We start from the raw sequence: 19995 nt of genomic DNA, 5'->3' as shown, positions 1-19995 counted from the left end.
AAATGGACTAACAGGTACCAAAGGGAAAGGAACTGGGGAGGATGGGTGGGCAGGGAGGGATCAGTGGGGGGAAGAAGAAGGGGGGTATTAAGATTAGCATGCATGGGGGGAGGGAGAAAGGGGAGGGTGGGCTACACAACACAGAGAGGACAAGTAGTGACTCTACAACATTTTGCTAAGCTGATGGACAGTAACCGTAATGTGGTTGTTAGGGGGGACCTGATATAGGGGAGAGCATAGTAAACATAGTATTCTTCATGTAAGTGTAGATTAAAAATCAAAAATTAAAAAAAAAAAGAAAGAAAGAAAGAAAAGGGGGATTACTCCTTAACAGGATAAAACTATTGGTAAATCAAAGATCAACGCATGCTTTAAATATCCTTAATGTTGATCACTTAAAGGGTGTCAGATGATCAGCTATGGAGGTACTCTTTTCTGATAATATTCCTTTCTCTTAATTAAAAAAAAAAAAAAAAAAAGCAGTTACTGTGTGCTGACCTCCAATGAGTTCTGCACAGTGGTATAGAGGGCATGTCAAAGTGTGGGCAAAGGGTCTGTTTGTTTCTACGCAGAAGATCAAGGCCTAGCTTGGATACCCAGAAAATGAACTAAGATACGATATGAGGAGGAGCTTCCGGCATCAGCACTCTCTGGAGGACTCGTGCCGGGGGATGATCATCAAAAAGCCTCCACAGGGATCCGGACGATGCTGCGGTTGTGGCTGCATCCAGCCCACCGTCTCCTGGACTTGCCATAGGAATGAGGAGGGAGATGTCTAGGCTGGCATGTGCATACTGTGAGACAACGAATTTGACCGGATCTGTACTGTTGGAACTCAACCAGGAGTTGGGAGGGGTGCAAGTTGTAGCGCTCCAAAATCTCATGACTATAGACTATCTATGGTTAAAAGAACATATGGGATGTGAACAGATCCCAGAAATGGGCTGCTTTAATTTGTCTGATGGTTCAAGTACAGTTGGACAATATCCATCATATCATAGATAAATTTTCACAAATGCCTAGGGTGCCTAAATGGTTTTCTTGGCTTCACTGGAGATGGATGGTAATTATAGATTTGCTTTGTTTATGTCACCGTATTCCTATTATGTTAATATGTGTGTGCAAATTAGTTAGTAGTTTAAAACCTATACATACTTAAGGTACTCTACAAGAAGATATGTCAAAGAAATAATCAATCCTCCCATGTTTCCTTTATATGCTACATCTATAGCTTTTCTTCTTCCTTCCTAATTACAACCCTTAAATAGAATTCGTGCCTCATATCGAATTTACCGAGTATCATAATTCCTCCAGGTGGTAAAGATACCTCGAGACAAATGCTGGGCATAGAAGCCACAGGGCATAAATCTGCAAAGAAGTAAAAAGCTAACCTTTGCAAACAATATGGCTTCTCTCTCACTTACCAACTTTACATTTCCCTGTATGGCCCCGGAAGATGACTGGTTAGCCAGAGACGGGTAAGATTCCTCAAGGGAGGAACAACCTAAGACAGGCACAGTCGCAGGGGGGCCATCAGGTGAGAATTTGGGGATCAACAGAGGTGAGGCTCAGAACCTCACCCCCCCTGCTTTGAGAGAAATCTTCTGCATCCATGGATGTTTTGCTGCCCTTGTCTAGCCTGGATTAATACTTAGTCCATAGGCACACACCTGATCATCTGATCATCTACATTTGCCCTCTTACAGCACTAAACTATGTTTTCTACCTTTATCTTGCATCTACCTACCACTTCAGCATTTTATTAAAAATAAAAATAATAATAACAATAGGAGAAATGTGGGATCAACATATAAATCAAGTACAAAAATCAAACGAATATTCATATTTGACCTGATTGTTTATAGGTCATATTGCATGATCAAAACCGAAAGTTTCTGTGATGAATATCCTTGTACTGTTCACCATGTAAGAATTTATTCACTATGTAAGAATTCGTTCACCATGTAAGAACTTGTTCGTTATGCTTCAGAAGATTGGAGACTGACGAGAATTAGGCTTGAGATGGATTAATGATTGTACATTGAGCGTTGACCCCCCTATACTGAATTTTATTGTTGTTAACAACCATTTGATCAATAAATATGAGAGATGCCCTCTCAAAAAAAAAAAAGTGAACAAATGGGACTTTATCAAACTGAAAAGCTTCTGTACAGCAAAGGACACCATCAATAGAACAAAAAGGTATCCTACAGTATGGGAGAATATATTTGTAAATGACAGATCCGATAAAGGGTTGACATTCAAAATATATAAAGAGCTCACACACCTCACCAAACAAAAACCAAATAATCCAATTAAAAAATGGGCAGAGGAGCTGAACAGACAGTTCTCTAAAGAAGAAATTCAGATAGCCAAAAGACACATGAAAAGATGCTCCACATCGCTTGTCATCAGAGAAATGCAAATTTAAACCACAATGAGATATCATCTCACACCATTAAGGATGGCTACCATCCAAAAGACAAATAACAACAAATGTTGGTGAGGTTGTGGAGAAAGGGGAACCCTCCTACACTGCTGGAGGGAATGTAAATTAGTTCAACCATTGTGGAAAGCAGTATGGAGGTTCCTCACAATGCTCAAAATAGAAATACCATTTGACCCAGGCATTTCACTTCTAGGAATTTACCCCAAGAATGCAGCACTCCAGTTTGAAAAAGACAGATGCACCCCTATATTTATTGGTACACTATTTACAACAGCCAAGATATGGAAGCAACCTAAATGTCCATCAGTAGATGAATGGATAAAGAAGATGTGGTACATATACACAATGGAATATTACTCAGCCATAAGAAAAAAACAAATCTGACCATTTGCAACAACATGGAATGGAGCTAGAGGGTATTATGCTCAGTGAAATAAGCCAGGCGGAGAAAGACAAGTACCAAATGATTTCACTCATATGTGGAGCATAAGAACAAAAGAAAACTGAAGGAACAAAACAGCAGCAGAAGCAGAGAACCCAAGAACGGACTAATAGTTACCAAAGGGAAAGGGACTGGGAAGGACAGGTGGGAAGAGAGGGATAAGGGCGAGAAAAAAAGAAGGGGGCATTATGATTAGCATGTATAGTGTCAGGGGGGAACGGGGAGGGCTGTGCAACACAGAAAACACAAGTAGTGATTTTACAGCATCTTACTATGTTGACGGACAGTGACTCTGAACGGGGATGTGGGAAGGGGGGACTTGGTGATGGGGGAAGCCTAGTAAACATAATTTCCTTCACGTAATTGTAGATTAATGATATCAAAATAAAATTTTTAAAAAAATACATGAAAAAGATCATTCATCATGAACAGGTAGGACTTATTCCAGGGAAGCAAGCATGCTACACTATTAGAAAATCCACCAACATCATCCACCACATCAACAAAAAGGAGGACAAAAACCACATGACCGTGTCCACAGATGCTGAAAAAACATTTGACAAAATTCAACATCCATTCATGATAAAAACTCTCAACAAAATGGGTATAGAGGGCAAGTACTTCAACACAATAAAGGCCATATATGACAAGCCCACAGCCAACATCATACTTAACAGCAAGAAGCTGAAAGCTTTTCCTCTAAGATCGGGAACAAGACAGGGATGCCCACTCTCCCCTCTGTTATTCAACATAGTACTGGAGGTCACAGCCATGGCAATCAGACAAAACAAAGAAATACAAGGCATCCAGATTGGTAAAGAACAAGTCAAACCATCACTATCTGCAGATGACATGATATTGTACATAAAAAAAACCCTAAAGACTCCACTCCAAAACTACTAGAACTGATATCTGAATTCAGCAGAGTTGCAAGATACACAATTAATACACAGAAACCAGTTGCTTTACTATACACTAACGATGAACTACCAGAAAGAGAAATCAGGAAAACAATTCCATTCACAATTGCATCAACAAGAATAAAATACCTACGAATAAACCTAACCAAGGAACTGAAAGACCTACAATACCCTGAAAACTACAAGACACTCTTAACAGAAATTAAAGAGGACACTAACAAATGGAAACTCATCACATGCTCCTGGCTAGGAGGAATTAATATTATCAAAATGGCCATCCTGCCTAAAGCAATCTACAGGTTCAATGCAATCCCCATCAAAATACCAACAGCATTCTTCAACGAACCGGACACATTTTTATGAGATAAAAAGTACAGCATTTTGTCAGGAATAAGAGTGAAGGAGTGAGGCGTAGATCTCCTACCTTGCAGTGCTGAGCATCGGGGTCCGTGGTACTGATGAAGTCAGAGGCACACATCGAGCGAGTAAAGGATGTAAAGAGCACCCTTGCCTCACGCAGAGGCTGGGGCGGCCTGGAGGAGCAGGCTGGAAGTCAGACAGACAGAAAGAGAGACACTCCTCACGGATACCCAGCCGGGCTGTCGGGGTCTGATTCCAGACACGCGGGCCTTGGAGAAGCCGCTGAAGCGCAGCCTCAGCCTAGACGCTTGCAGGTGCCCACGGCCTTCCTCAGTCCCTCGCATCCAGGGAGACGCCTCTGAAGGGGAACCCTGGCCTCCACTCAGGTGACTTTCCCTGCTCCCAAGGGACATGGGGGATCCACTGAGGGAGACGCAGGGGAACCTGGCGCTCGAGACTTTGAGATCGGCAGCCGGGCTAGTCCCATTTAAGTGGCTGACGAGCGCCCGATGTTGTGTGCCACAGACGGCTTCCTTCTATAAGGACAGTGAAGGAAAAGGCAGGCTCGGATGCCTATACTCACCTCTGAAGTAATCCCGGACGAGCCCTCAAAAATGACGCAGCTTCTCACACCACAAGGGTATGAAACTGGAAATAAATTACGCAAGTAAAATGAAAAAGCCTACCACCGCGTGGAGGCTTGACAACATGCTCCTAAATAACCAACAGACAAATGACCAAATAAAAACAGATCAAGCGATACCTGGAGACAAATGACAGCAATAACTGAACAACGCAAAATCCGTGGGACACAGACAAGGCGGTGCTAAGAGGGAAGTACACTGCAATACAGGCCTACCTCAGGAAAGAAGAACAATCCCACATGAACAGTCTAAACTCACAACTGGAAAAAGAAGAAGAAATGAGGCCCAAAGTCAGCAGGAGGAGGAACATAATAGGGATTGGAGCAGAAATAAATAGAACTGAGAAGAATGAAACAATAGAAAGAATCGATGAAAGCAGGAGCTGATTCTTCAGGAAAATAAACAAAATGGATAAACCCCTATCCAAACTAATCAAGAAGAAAAGAGAGCCTGCACACATAAACAGAATCAGAAGTGAGAAAAGAAAAATCACTAGGGATCCCTCAGAAATACAAAGAATTATTAGAGAATACTATGAAAATCTATATGCTCACAAACTGGATAAGCAAGAAGAAGTGGGTAACTTCCTAGAAAAATACAATCTCCAAGACTGACCCACGAAGAAATAGAAAACCTAAACAGACCAATCACTGGCAAATGAAACTGAATTGGTAATCAAAAAAATATCCAAGAACAAAACGCCCGGGGCCAGAAGGATTGACCCTGAATTCTATCAGACATACAGAGAAGACATAATACCTGTTCTCCTTAGAAGATTTCCAAAAAATAGAAGAGGAGGGAGTATTTCCAAACTCATTCTATGAAGCCAGCATCACTCTAAAACCAAAACCAGGCAAAGACCCCACAAAAAAGAAAATTACAGACCAATATCCCTGACGAATATAGATGCAAAAATACTCAACAGAATATTAGCAAGCCAAATTCAAAAATACATCAAGAGGATCATTCACCATGAACAAGTGGGATTCATCTCAACAATGCAAGGACGGTAAAACATTCGAAAATCTGTCAACATCTTCTACCACATGAACAAAAAGGGGTACAAAAACCACATGATCAAATCCATAGATGCTGAAAAAACATTCAACAAAATTCAACATCCATTCATGATAAAAACTCTCAACAAAATGGGTATAGAGGGCAAGTACCTCAACACAATAAAGGCCATATATGACAAGCCCACAGCCAACATCATACTTAACAGCAAGAAGCTGAAAGCTTTTCCTCTAAGACTGGGAACAAGACAGGGATGCCCACTCTCCGCACGGTTATTCAACATAATACTGGAGGTCACAGCCACGGCAATCAGAGAAAACAAAGAAATACAAGGCATCCAGATAGGTAAAGAACAAGTCAAACTGTCACTACTTGCAGATGACATGATATTGTACATAAAAAACCCTGAAGACCCCTCTCCAAAACCACTACAATTTATATCTGAATTCAGCATAGTTGCAGGATACAAAATTAATACACAGAAATCTGTTACTGTCGTAGACACTAACGGTGAACTAGCAGAAAGAGAAATCAGGAAAACAATTCCGTTCACAATTGAGTCAACAAGAATAAAATACCTAGGAATGAACCTAACCAAGGAAGTGGAAGACCTACTATACCCTGAAAACTACAAGACACTCTTAAGAGAAATTAAAGAGGACACTGACAAATGGAAACTCATCCCATGCTCCTGGCTAGGAGGAATTAATATTGTCAAAATGGCCATCCTGCCTGAAGCAATCTACAGAGTCAATGCAATCCCTATCAAAATACCAAGAGCATTCTTCAACGAACTGGAACAAAGTTTTAAAATTCATATGGAACCACAAAAGACCGCGAATAGCCAGAGCAATCCTGAGAAGGAAGAACAAAGCAGGGTGGGGGTCTTGCTCCCCAACTTCAAGTTCTACTACAAAGCCACAGTAATCAAGACAATTTGGTACTGGCACAAGAACAGACCCACAGACCAGTGGAACACAATAGAGTCCCCAGACATTAACCCAAACATACACAGTCAATCAATACACAATACAGGAGCCATGGACATACAATGGGGAAACGACAGCCTCTTGCAACAGCTGGTGTTGGCAAAACAGGACAGCTACATGTAAGAGAATGAAACTGGATGATCGTATAACCCCATGCACAAAAGTAAACTGGAAATGGATCAAACACCTGAATATAAGTCATGAAACCATAAAACTGTTCGGAAAAAACATAGGCAAAAATCTCTTGGACGTAAATATGAGTGACTCCTTCATGAACCTATCTTCCTGGGCAAGGGACACAAAAGCTAAAATGAACAAGTGGGACTATATCAAGCTGAAAAGCTTCTGTACAGCAAAGGACACCACCAACAGAACAAAAAGGCATCCTACAGTGTGGGAGAATATATTCATAAATGACAGATCCGATAAAGGGTTCACATCCAAAACATATAAAGAGCTCACACACCTCAACAAACAAAAAGCAAATAATCCAATTAAAAAGTGGGAAGAGGAGCTGAACAGACACTTCTCCAAAGAAGAAATTCACATGGTCAGCAGGCACATAGAAAAGATGCTCCACATAGATTGTCATCAGAGAAATGCAACTTAAAACTACAATGAGATGTCACCTCACAGTGCTAAGGATCGCCACCATCCAAAAGACAAACAACAAATGTTGGTGAGGTTGCGGAGAAAGGGAAACTACCCTACACTGCTGGTGGGAATGTAAATTAGTTCAACCATTGTGGAAAGCAGTATGGAGGTTCTTTAAAATGCTCAAAAAAGAAATATCATTTGACCCAGAAATTCCACTTCTAGGAATTTACCCTAAGAATACAGCAGCCCAGTTTGAAAAAGACAGATACACCCCTATGTTTATCGCAGCACTATTTACAAGAGCCAAGAAGTGGAAGGAACCTAAGTGTCCATCAGTACATGAACGGATAAAAAAGATGTGATACATATACACAATGGAATACTATTCAGCCATAAGAAGAAAACAAATCCTAGCATTTGCAACAACATGGATGGAGCTGGAGGGTATTATGCTCAGTGAAATAAGCCAGGCGGAGAAAGACAAGCACCAAATGATTTCACTCATCTGTGGAGTTTAAGAACAAAGCAGCACAATCACAGAAGCCGAGAATGGACTGACAGTTACCAAAGGGAAAGGGACTGGGGAGGATGGGTGGGAAGGGAGGGATAAGGGGAAAAAGGGGGGCATTACTATTAGCAGAAATGATGTAGGGGGATATGGGGACGGCTGTACAACACAGAGAAGACAAGTAGTGATTCGATAGCATCTTACTACGCTGATAGACACTGACTGTAATGGGGTATGTGCGGGGGACTTGTCGATGGGGGGAGTCTAGTAAACACAATGTTGCTCATGTATTGTAGATGACTCATACAAAAATAATAACAATAATAATAATAATAATAATAATAATAATTTTTTAAAAAGATTGCCATTTAAATTTGAAGGAGGAATTACACAATTTCCAGTTAAGCAAAAGCTGAGAGAATTTAGCTCCCACCAACCATCTCTACAGTGTATTTTGCAGGGACTGCTATAGATGGAAGTGTTCCTAAGGTTAAACAGCTGTCACCAGAGGTAACAACAATGGAGAGACAAAGAGTACAGAATATGATACCTAATATATAAATAATGACGAGGAATAAAAACAACCTTTAGACTGTGTTTGTAATAGCATACTTAAGTTACTCAAGTTAGCTTCTTAGATAATAAGGAAGGGACACTTTAAACTTTGGTAACCATGAATCTACAGCCTGCAATGGCAATAAATACATACCTATAGATAATCACCCTAAATGTAAATGGTCTCAATGCACCAATCAAAAGACACAGACTCACTGAATGGATAAAAAACAAGACCCATCTAGATGCTGCCTACAAGAGACTCACTTCAAACCCAAACACATACACAGACTAAAAGTGAAGGGACGGAAAAAGATACTTCACGCAACTAACAGGGAGAAAAAAGCAAGGGTTGCAGTACTTGTATTGGACAAAAAAAAGACTTTAAAACAAAGAAAGTCATAAGAGACAAAGACGGACATGACATAACGATGAAAAGGTCAATCCAACAACAGGATGTAACCATTATAAATATCTATTCCCCCAACACAGGAGCACCGACAGATGTGAAACAAATAGAAACAGAATTAAAAGGGGAAATAGAATGCAATGCATTCGTTTAGGAGACTTCAACACTCCACTCACTCCAAAGAACAGATCAACCAGACAGAAAATAAGTAAGGAGACAGAGGCACTGAACAACACACTAGAACAGATGGACCTAACAGACATCTACAGAACTCTCCACTCAAAAGCAGCAGGATACACATTCTTCTCAAGTGCACACCGAACATTTTCAAGAATAGATCATATACTAGGCCACAAAAAGAGCCTCAGTAAATTCAAAAAGATTGAAATTATACCAACCAACATCTCAGATAACAAGGGTATGAAACTAGAAATAAATTACACAAATAAAAAGAGATCAAGCAATATATGGAAACAAATGACAACAATAATTCAACAACGCAAAATCTGGGACGCAGCAAAGGCGGTGGTAAGAGGGAAGTATATTGCAACACAGGTCTACCTAAGGAAAGAACAACAATTCCGTATGAACAGTCTGAACTCACAATTAACTAAACTACAAAAAGAACAAATGAGGCCTAAAGTCAGTAGAAGGAGCGCCATAATAAAGATTAGAGCAAAAATAAATAAAACTGAGAAGAATAAAACAACAGAATCAATGAAAGCAGGAGCTGGTTCTTCGAGAAAATAAAAAAAATAGATAAACCGCTAGCCAGACAAGAAAAAAAAAAAGAGTCTACGCACATGAACAGAATCAGAAATGAGAAAGGGAAAATCACTACTGACACTACTGAAATATGAAGAGTAGAGAATACTATGAAAAGTTATATAGTAACAAACAGCACAACCTAGAAGAAATGGTCAACTTTCTAGGAAAATGCAACCTTCCAAGGGTGACCCAGGAAGAAACAGAAAATCTGAACAGACCAATGACCAGCAAGGAAACGGAACCGGTAATCCCGAATGACAAGGACGACAGGAGCCTCAGGAAACAGTTGTTAATCCTGGAGGCGCTGCCTCCGGCGGCCTCTCCCCGCCGCCCCGCCGCGGGTCCCACCCGACCCTCGCCCCCGAGGCCGCCGCCAGAAAACGGCGCAGACGGCGACACGCCCGCCGGCCTCCCCGTCTGCGCGGCCGGGCCCGGCCCCTCCCCCTGCGGCCCCGGCCCGGGCGGCGGTGGCAGGTTGGAGGCGCGGCGCAGGCCGGACCCCGCGAGCCCCCCAACCGCGTCGGCCGCCCCCCGGCCCCCGCGCGGCCCGCCGAGCCCCTCGCACGGCCGCCCCCTCACCGGTCCGCCGCGCCTGCAGGCGGAGGCAGGGGTCCACGCGCCCACTCCGGGCCCCTCGGCCACGTACCTTCCAGTCCGCAGAACCGTCGCTGTCGCCCTCAGCCCTGAAGCGGGGCCCGTTCTGGACGCTCCGCAGCAGGTCCAACGGTGCAAGGCTGGAGGCGGCAGAGCTGGACGAGCGCAGGTCCGGCCGGGGCGGCGGCTCCAAGTCCGGGCGGATCGCCGCCCTCCGCCAGGCGCGGGAGAGCCGCGAAGGGCCGAGTGCGGCGCCGGGGCCCAGCCGGCGCGAGGAGGCGATCCGAGGCCGGGGGGTGAGGTCGGTGCCGCAGGGGCATGCGCGCCGGGAGGAAGGCGCAGCCGAGCACAGCGCGGGTCACCATCTGGGCTCCGGCGGGCTCGCTGCGCGGACGAGACGGCGGGACGTAGGACACGGACGGCGAACCGGGGCTCGGACTGAGGCGCTGCAGCAGCTCCTCCTGGCGGCGCTCGCGAACCTATGATTCTTCAATTCGGCGGCGGCGGCGCCTGCAGCTACTACGCAGCCGCCGGAGGTACGTTTTCTGCGCGCGCGCCCAATGGCTACCTACTCTGCGGACCCGCTCCCACACTGGCCTCGAGTTCCGTCAGTCGGGGGAGGGCCTGAGCCTGGCGCCCCACGCTCATTGGCCGCGACGGCCTTCACACGGGGGCGGGCCTGCGCGGGATGCTGCACGCTCATTGGCCGCGAGGGCTGTCAGGCGGGGACTTTCATTTTGTTCACTGTACTTTCTAATTTTTCATGAGATGACCCACGTGTTATTTTTATTTATTTACTTATTTTATTGTGGTGTCATTAATACACAGTCACATGAGCAACAATGTGGTTACTAGATTCCCCCCATTATCAAGTCTCCCCACACACCCCATTACAGTCACTATCCATCAGCGTAGTAAGATGCTGGAGTCATTACTTGTCTTCTCTATATTTACTGCCTTTCTCGTGTCCCCCCGCTACATTATGTGTGCTAATCGTAATGCCCCTTTTCCCCCTTATCCCTCCCTTCCCACCCATCTCCCCAGTCCCTTTCCGTTGTCAGTCCATGTTTGGGTTCTTTGAGTCAGCTGCTGTTTTGTTCCTTTAGAAAGATATCCAGAAAATCTACAGTCACTTGAAAAGTAACTTCATAACACGTGAGTTATTTACAATAGCCAAGAAATGGAAGCAACCTAAGTGTCCATTAGTACATGAATGGATAAAGAGATGGTACATATACACAGTGGAATATTATTCAGCCATAGGAAGAAAACGAATCCTACCATTTGCAACAACATGGACGGAGCTAGAGGGTATTATGCTCAGGGAAATAAGCCAGGAGGAGAAAGACAAGTACCAAAAAATGATTTCACTCATCTGTGGAGCATAAGATCAAAGCAAAAACTGAAGGAACAAAACAACAACGGACTCACAGAACCCAAGAATGGACTGACAGTTACCAAAGGGAAAGGGACTGGGGAGTGTGGGTGGGGAGGGAGAAGGGGAATGAGGGGCATCAGGATCAGTACACATAATGCAGGGGGGGCGCGGGGAGGGCGGTACAACACGGAGACGACTTGTAGTGACTACAGCGTCGCACTACGCTGATGGATAGTGACTGTAATGGGGTGTGTGGGGAGACTTGATAATGGGGGGAATCTAGTAACCACATTGTTGCTCATGTGACTGTGTATTAATGACACAATAAAATAAATAAATAAATAAAAATAACACGTGGGTCATCTCATGAAAAATTAGAAAGTACAGTGAACAAAATGAAAGTCCCCGCCTGACAGCCCTCGCGGCCAATGAGCGTGCAGCGTCCCGCGCAGGCCCGCCCCCGTGTGAAGGCCGTCGCGGCCAATGAGCGTGGGGCGTCAGGCTCAGGCCCTCCCCCGACTGACGGAACTCGAGGCCAATGTGGGAGCGGGTCCGCAGAGTAGGTAGCCATTGGGCGCGCGCGCAGAAAACGTACCTCCGGCGGCTGCGTAGTAGCTGCAGGCGCCGCCGCCGCCGGATTGAAGAGTCAGTAGGTTCGCGAGCGCCGCCAGGAGAGCAGCTGCCGCAGCACAGTCCGAGCTCCGGTCCGCTGTCCGTGTCCGGGCGCCTCCGGCCCTCCGTCCCGTCCGCGCAGCGAGCCCGGCGGAGCCCAAATGGTGAACCGCGCTGTGCTCGGCTGCACCTTCCTCCCGGCGCGGAGGCGTCGGCGGTACCGACCACGCCCGCTGGGCCCACGGCGCTGCACTCGCCCCTTCGCGCCTCTCCCGCGGCGGGCGGAGGGCGGCGATAGACCCGGACTTAGAGCCGCCGCCCCGGCCGGACCTGCGCCCGTCCATCTCTGCCGCCTCCAGACTGGCGCCGTCGGGCGGCGCGACCGGGAACCCCGATGCGGCCGCGGACCTGGCTTCAGGCCTCGTAGGAGCAGCTCGTCGGCCGCAGCCGTTGGGCCGCCTGTCCCCAGCCGACCGCATCGCCAAGGCCGCCGAGAGCCCGGCCGGGAAGCGTCTCCCGCCGCCGCGGACCTGCGCCGGACCGTCCGGAGCGGGCCCCGCTTCGGGGGTGAAGGTGACAGCGACGGCTCTGTGGGCCCCAAGGTACGTGGTCGCGGGGCGCGGCGGGGCCGGGACGGGGCGCGGGGACCCCTGCCTCCGCCTGCGGGCGCGGTGGAGCCGGTGAGGGGGCGCTCGTGCGAGAGCTCGGCGGGCGGCGCGGGGCCCGCGGGGCCGTGGGGCGGACGACGCGGCTGCTGGGTCCTCGCTGGGCCCGGCTCGGGGCCGCTCCGCCGACCTGCCGCCGCCGCCCGGGACGGGGCCGCGCAGGCGGGGAGGCCGGCGGGCGTCTTGCCGCGTGTGGAGGTTCTCGGCGGCGGCCTCGAGGGCGAGGGCCGGGCGAGCAGAGGGTCAGGCGGGACCCGCGGCGGGGCGGCGGGGGAGAGGCCCCCGTAGGCCGCGCCTTCGGAATTAAACGTGTTGTCCTGCGGTGCCTGCTGCCTGCTGCCGTTTGGGATTACCGGTTCAGTTCCCTTGCCGGTCATGGGTCTGTTCAGATTTTGTTTCTTCCTGGGGCAGCCGTGGAAGGTTGCATTCTTCTAGAAAGCTGACCATCTTCTAGGTTCTCCACATTGTTACCATATAATTTTTGATAGTATTCTCTCATAATTCTTCATATTTCTGTGGTGTCAGTAGTGATTTTTCCTTTCTCATTTCTGGTTCTGTTCATGTGTGTAGACTCTCTTTTTTTCTTTGTAAGTCTGGCATAGGGGTTTAGTATTTTGTTTATTTTCTCAAAGAACCAGCTCCTGCTCTCATTGATTCACTCTATTGTTTTATTCTTCTCTGTTTTTCTTATTTCTGCTCTAATCATTATGTCCCTCCTTCTCCTGACTTTGGGCCTCATTTGTTCTTCTTTTTCTAGTTTAGTTAATTGTGAGTTTAGACTGTTCATATGGGATTGTTGTCCTTTCCTGAGGTAGGCCTGTGGTACAATATACTTCTTTCTTACCACCGCCTTCGCTGAGTCCCACAGATTTTGCGTTGTTGAATTATTGTTATTTGTTTCCATATGTTACTTGATCTCTGTTTTTATTTGGTCATTGATCTACTGGTTATTTAGGAGCATGTTAAGCCTCTGTGTGATTTGTAGGCCACTTTGTCGTCTTTGTGTAATTTATTTCTAGTTTCATACTCTTGTGGTCTGAGAAGCTGGTTGGTACAATTTCAATCTTTTCGAATTTCCTGAGGCTCTTTTTGTGGCCTAGTATATGATCTATTCTTGAAAATGTTCCGTGTGCACTTGAGAAGAATGTGTATCCTGCTGCTTTTGAGTGGAGAGTTCTGTAGATGTCTGTTAGGTCCATCTGTCCTAGTGTGTTGTTCAGTGCCTCTGTCTCCTTACTTATTTTCTGTCTGGTTGATCTGTGATTTGGAGTGAGTGGAGTGTTGAAGTCTCCTAGAATGAATGCACTGCATTCTATTTTCCCTTTCAATTCTTTTGGTATTTGTTTCACATGTGTAGGTGCTCCTGTGTTGGGTGCATAGGTATTTATAATGCTTATATCCTCTTGTTGGACTGACCCCTTTATCATTATGTAATGTCCGTCTTTGTCTCTTGTGACTTTCTTTGTTTTAAAGTCTATTTTGTTCAATACAAGTACTGCAACACCTGCATTTTTCTCCCTATTAGTTGCATGAAATATCTTTTTCCATCTCTTCACTCTTAGTCTGTGTATGTCTTTGGGTTTGAAGCGAGTCTCTTATAGACAGTATATACATGGGTCTTGTTTTTTTTATCTATTCAGTGACTCTGTGTGTTTTGATTGGTGCATTCAGACCATTTACATTTAGGGTGATTATCGGTAGGTATGTACTTATTGCCATTGCAGGCTTTAGGTTCCTGGTTACCAAAAGGTAAAGGGTCCCATCCTTACTACCTAAGAATCTAACTTAACTCACTTAAGTATGCTATTACAAACACAATCTAAAGGTTGTTTTTTTTTCCCCCTTCTCATTCTTTATATATTAGGTATGGTATTCTGTACTCTTTGTCCCTTTTTATTACCTCTGGTGACAGCTATTTAACCTTAGAAACACTTCCCTCTATAGCAGTCCCACCAAAATACACTGTAGAGATAGGTGGTGGGAGCTAAATTCTCTCAGCTTTTGCTTATCTGGAAATTGTGTAATCCCTCCTTTTAATTGAATGATAGTCTTTTTTATTTTTATTTCTTATTCAGTGGTTATTTTTTGTATGATTAATCTACAATTACATGAGCAACATTATGTTTACTAGACTCCCCCCATCATCAAGTCCCCCCCACATACCCTTTACAGTCACTGTCCATCAGCGTAGTAAGATGCTATAGAATCACTACTTGTCTTCTCTGTGTTGTACAGCCGTCCCCATGCACCCCCTACATTATGTCTGCTAATAGCAATGCCCCTTTTTTTCTGCTTATCCCTCCCTTCCCATACCCATCCTACCCAGTCCATTTCCCTTTGGTAACTCTTACTCCATTCTTGGGTTCCGTGAGCCTGCTGCTGTACATTCCTTCAGGTTTTTTTTCTTTGTTCTTATGCTCCACAGATGAGTGAAATCATCTGATACTTTTCTTTTTCCGCCTGGCTTATTTCACTGAGCATAATACCCTCCAGCTCCATCAATGCTGTTGCAAATGGTAGAATTTGTTTTCTTCTTATGGCTGACTAATATTCCATTGTGTATGTGTACCACATCTTCTTTATCCATTCATCTACTTATGGACACTTAGGTTGTTTCCATTTCTTGGCTATTGTAAATAGTGCTGTGATAAACATAGGGGTGCATCTGTCTTTTTCAAACTGGGCTGCTGCATTCTTAGGGTAAATTCCTAGAATTGGGATTCCTGGGTCAAATGGTATTTCTATTTTGAGCTTTTTGAGAAACCTCCATCCTTGCTATTAACAATGGTTGAACTAATTTACATTCCCACCAGCAGTGCAGGAGGGTTCCCCTTTCTCCACAATCTCACCATCATTTGTTGCTTTGTCTTGGATGGTAGCCATCCTTACTGGTGTGAGGTGATACCTCATTGTGGTTTTAATTTGCATTTCTCTGATGACAGGCGATGTGGAGCATCTTTTCATGTGTCTGCTGGCCATCTGAATTTCTTCTTTGGAGAACTGTCTGTTCAGCTCCTCTGACCATTTTTTAATTGAATTATTTGCTCTTTGTTGAAGTGTGTGAGCTCTTTATATATTTTTGATGTCAGCCCTTTATCGGATCTGTCATTTATGAATATATTCTCCCATACTGTAGGATGTCTTTTTGTTATATTGATGGTGTCCTTTGCTGTACAGAAGCCTTTCAGCTTGATATAGTCCCACTTGTTCATTGTTGCTTTTGTTTCCCTTGCCTGGGGAGATATGTTCATGAAGAAGTCGCTCATGTTTATGTCCAAGAGGTTTTTCACTCTGATTTTTTTCTAAGAGTTTTATGGATTCCTGGCTTACATTCAGGTCTTTGATCCATTTCCAATTTTCTTTTGTGTATGGGGTTTGACAGTGATCCAGTTTCATGCTCTTACATGTAGCTGTCCTGTTTTGCCAACACCAGCTGTTGCAAGAGGCTGTCGTTTCCCCATTGTATGTCCATGGCTCCTGTATTGTGTATTGATTGACCGTGTATGTTTGGGTTAATGTCTGGGGACTCTGTTGTGTTCCACTGGTCTGTGGGTCTGTTCTTGTGCCAGTACCAAATTGTCTTGATTACTGTGGCTTTGTAGTAGAGCTTGAAGTTGGGGAGCAAGAGCCCCACCCTGCTTTGTTCTTCCTTCTCAGGATTGCTCTGGCTATTCGCGGTCTTTTGTGGTTCCATATGAATTTTAAAACTATTTGTTCCAGTTCGTTGAAGAATGCTCTTGGTATTTTGATAGGGATTGCATTGACTCTGTAGATTGCTTCAGGCAGGATGGCCATTTTGACAATATTAATTCCTCCTAGCCAGGAGCATGGGATGAGTTTCCACTTGTCAGTGTCCTCTTTAATTTCTCTTAAGAGTGTCTTGTAGTTTTCAGGGTATAGTAGGTCTTCCACTTCCTTGGTTAGGTTTATTCGTAGGTATTTTATTCTTGATGACGCAACTGTGAATGGAATTGTTTTCCTGATTTCTCTTTCTGCTAGTTCATCATTAGTGTCCAAGAAAGCAACAGATTTCTGTGTATTAATTTTGTATCCTGCAACCATGCTGAATTCAGATATTAGTTGTAGTGGTTTTGGAGTGGGGTCTTCAGGGTTTTTTATGTACAATATCCTCTTATCTGCACATAGTGACAGTTTGACTTGTTCTTTACCTATATGGACGCCTTGTATTTCTTTATTTTGTCTGATTGCCGTGGCTAGGACCTCCAGTACTATGTTGAATAACAGTGGGGAAAGTGGGCATCCCTGTCTTGTTCCCAATCTTAGAGGAAAAGCTTTCAGCTTCTTGCTGTTAACTGTGATGTTGACTGTGGGCTTGTCATATATGGCCTTTATTATGTTGTGGTACTTGCCCTCTATACCCATTTTGTTGAGAGTTTTTATCATGAATGGATGTTGAATTGTGTTGAATGCTTTTTCAGCGTCTATGGAGTTGATCGTGTGGTTTTTGTCCCCCTTTTTGTTCATGTGGTGGATGATGTTGATGGATTTTCGAATGTTTTACCATCCTTGCATCGCTGAGATGAATCCCACTTGTTCATGGTGAATGATCCTCTTGATGTATTTTTGAATTTGGTTTGCTAATATTCTGTTGAGTATTTTTGCATCTATATTCGTCAGGGATATTGGTCTGTAATTTTCTTTTTTGTGGGGTCTTTGCCTGGTTTTGGTTTTAGAGTGATGCTGGCTTCATAGAATGAGTTTGGAAATACTCCCTCCTCTTCTATTTTTTGGAAATCTTCTAAGGAGAACAGGTATTATGTCTTCTCTGTATGTCTGATAGAATTCAGGGTCAATCCTTCTGGCCCCGGGGGTTTTGTTCTTGGATAGTTTTTTGATTACCAATTCAATTTCATTTGCCAGTGATTGGTCTGTTTAGGTTTTCTATTTCTTCCTGGGTCAGTCTTGGAGATTGTATTTTTCTAGGAAGTTACCCACTTCTTCTTGCTTATCCAGTTTGTAAGCATATAGATTTTCATACAGTTCTCTAATAATTCTTTGTATTTCTGAGGGGTCCATAGTGATTTTTCTTTTCTCACTTCTGATTCTGTTTATGTGTATAGATTTCTCTTTTTCTCTTAATAAGTCTGACTAGTGGTTTATCTATTTTGTTTATTTTTTCCAAGAACCAGCTCTTCGTTTCTTTGATTTTTTTCTATTGTTTTATTCTTCTCAATTTTATTTATTTCTTCTCTGAGCTTTATTATGTCCCTTCTTATGCTGACTTTGGGCCTCCTTTCCTCTTCTTTTCCAGTTTCAATAATTGTGATTTTAGACTATTCATTTGGGATGGTTCTTCCTCTTTAAATAGGCCTGGATTGCTATATACTTTCCTCTTAGAACTGACTTCGTCACATCCCACAGAAGTTGGGGCTTTGTGCTGTTGTTGTCATTTGTCTCCATATATTGCTTGATCTCTGTTATAATTTGGTCATCGATCCATTAATCATTTAGGAGTATGTTGTTAAGCCTCCTTGTGTTTGTGAGCCTTTTTGTTTTCTTCGTATGATTTATTTCTAGTTTTTTACCTTTGTGATCTGAGAGGTTGATTGGTAGAATTTTAATCTTTTTGAATTTACTGAGGCTCATTTTGTGGCCTAATAATGTGGTCTGTTCTGGAAAATGTTCCGTGTGCACTTGAGAAGAATGTGAGTCCTGCTGTTTTTGGGTGTAGAGTTCTGTACATGTCTGTTAGGTTCATCTGTTCCCAGTGTGTTGTTCAGTGCCTCTGTGTCCTTACTTATATCTTCTGTCTGGTTGATCTGTCCTTTGTAGTGAGTGGTGTGTTGAAGTCTCCTAGAATGAATGCATTGCATTCTACTTCCTCCTTTAATTCTGTTAGTATTTGTTTCACATATGTCAGTGCTCCTGTGTTAGGTGCATAGATATTTATAATGCTTGTATCCTGTTGTTGGGCTGCTGCCTTTACCATTCTTTAATGTCCTTCTTTATTAACTCTTGTTACTTTCTTTGTTTTGAAGTCTATTTTGTCTGATACAAGTATTGCAACACCTTATTTCTCCCTGTTGTTTGCATGAAATACCTTTTTCCATCCCTTCACTTTTAATCTGTGTATGTCTTTGGGTTTGAGGTGGGTCTCTTGTAAGCAGCATGTATATGGGTCTTGCTTTTTTGTCCATTCTGTTACTCTGTGTCTTCTGGTTGGTGCATTCAGTCCATTAACGTTTAGGATGATTATCAAAAGATATGTGCTTACTGCTGTTGCAGGCTTTGGATTCGTGGTTACCAGAGGTTCAAGGGTAGCTTCTTTACTATCTGACTGTCTAACTTGACTCTCATATTAGGTTATTATGAACACAGTCTGATGATGATTTATTTCTCTCCCTTCTTATTCCTCCTCCTCCATTCCTTATATGTTAGGTGTTCTCTTCTCTACTCCTTTGTGTTTCCTTTGGCTGCTTTTGTGGACAGTTGATTTAATTTTTTTTTGCCTTTAGTTAGTATTTGGTTGGTCTGTTTTCTTTGCTGTGATTTTATTTTCTCTGGTGACGTCTATTTTGCCTTAGGAGTGCTTCCATCTAGAGCAGTCCCTTTAAAATATCCTGTAAAGGGTGGTTTGTGGGAGGCAAATTCCCTCAAGTTTTGCTTGTCTGGGAAGTCTTTAATCCCTCCTTCAAATTTAAATGATAGTCATGCTGGATACAGTGTTCTTGGGTGAAGGCCTTTCTGTTTCTTTGCATTAAATACATCACGCCATTCTCTTCTGGCCGGTAAGGTTTCTGCTGAGAAATCTGATGATAGCCTGATGGGTTTTCCTTTGTATGTGGTCTCATTTCTCTCTCTGGATGCCTTTAATAGTCTGTCCTTATCCTTGATGTTTGCCGTTTTAATTATTATATGTCTTGGTGTTGTCCTCTTTGGCTCCCTTGTGTTGGGAGATCTCTGCACCTCCATGGCCTGAGAGACTATCTCCTTCCCCCGATTGGGGAGGTGTTCAGCAATTACTTCCTCAAAGACACTTTCTGTCCCTTCCTCTCTCTCCCTCCTTTTTCTTCTGGCACCCCTGTAATACGAATATTATTCCGTTTGGATTGGTCACACAGCCCTCT

This window comes from Manis javanica, chromosome 4, assembly GCF_040802235.1.
Source record: "Manis javanica isolate MJ-LG chromosome 4, MJ_LKY, whole genome shotgun sequence".
Lineage (NCBI taxonomy): Eukaryota > Metazoa > Chordata > Mammalia > Pholidota > Manidae > Manis > Manis javanica.
Note: the sequence above shows the minus strand (reverse complement) of the source record.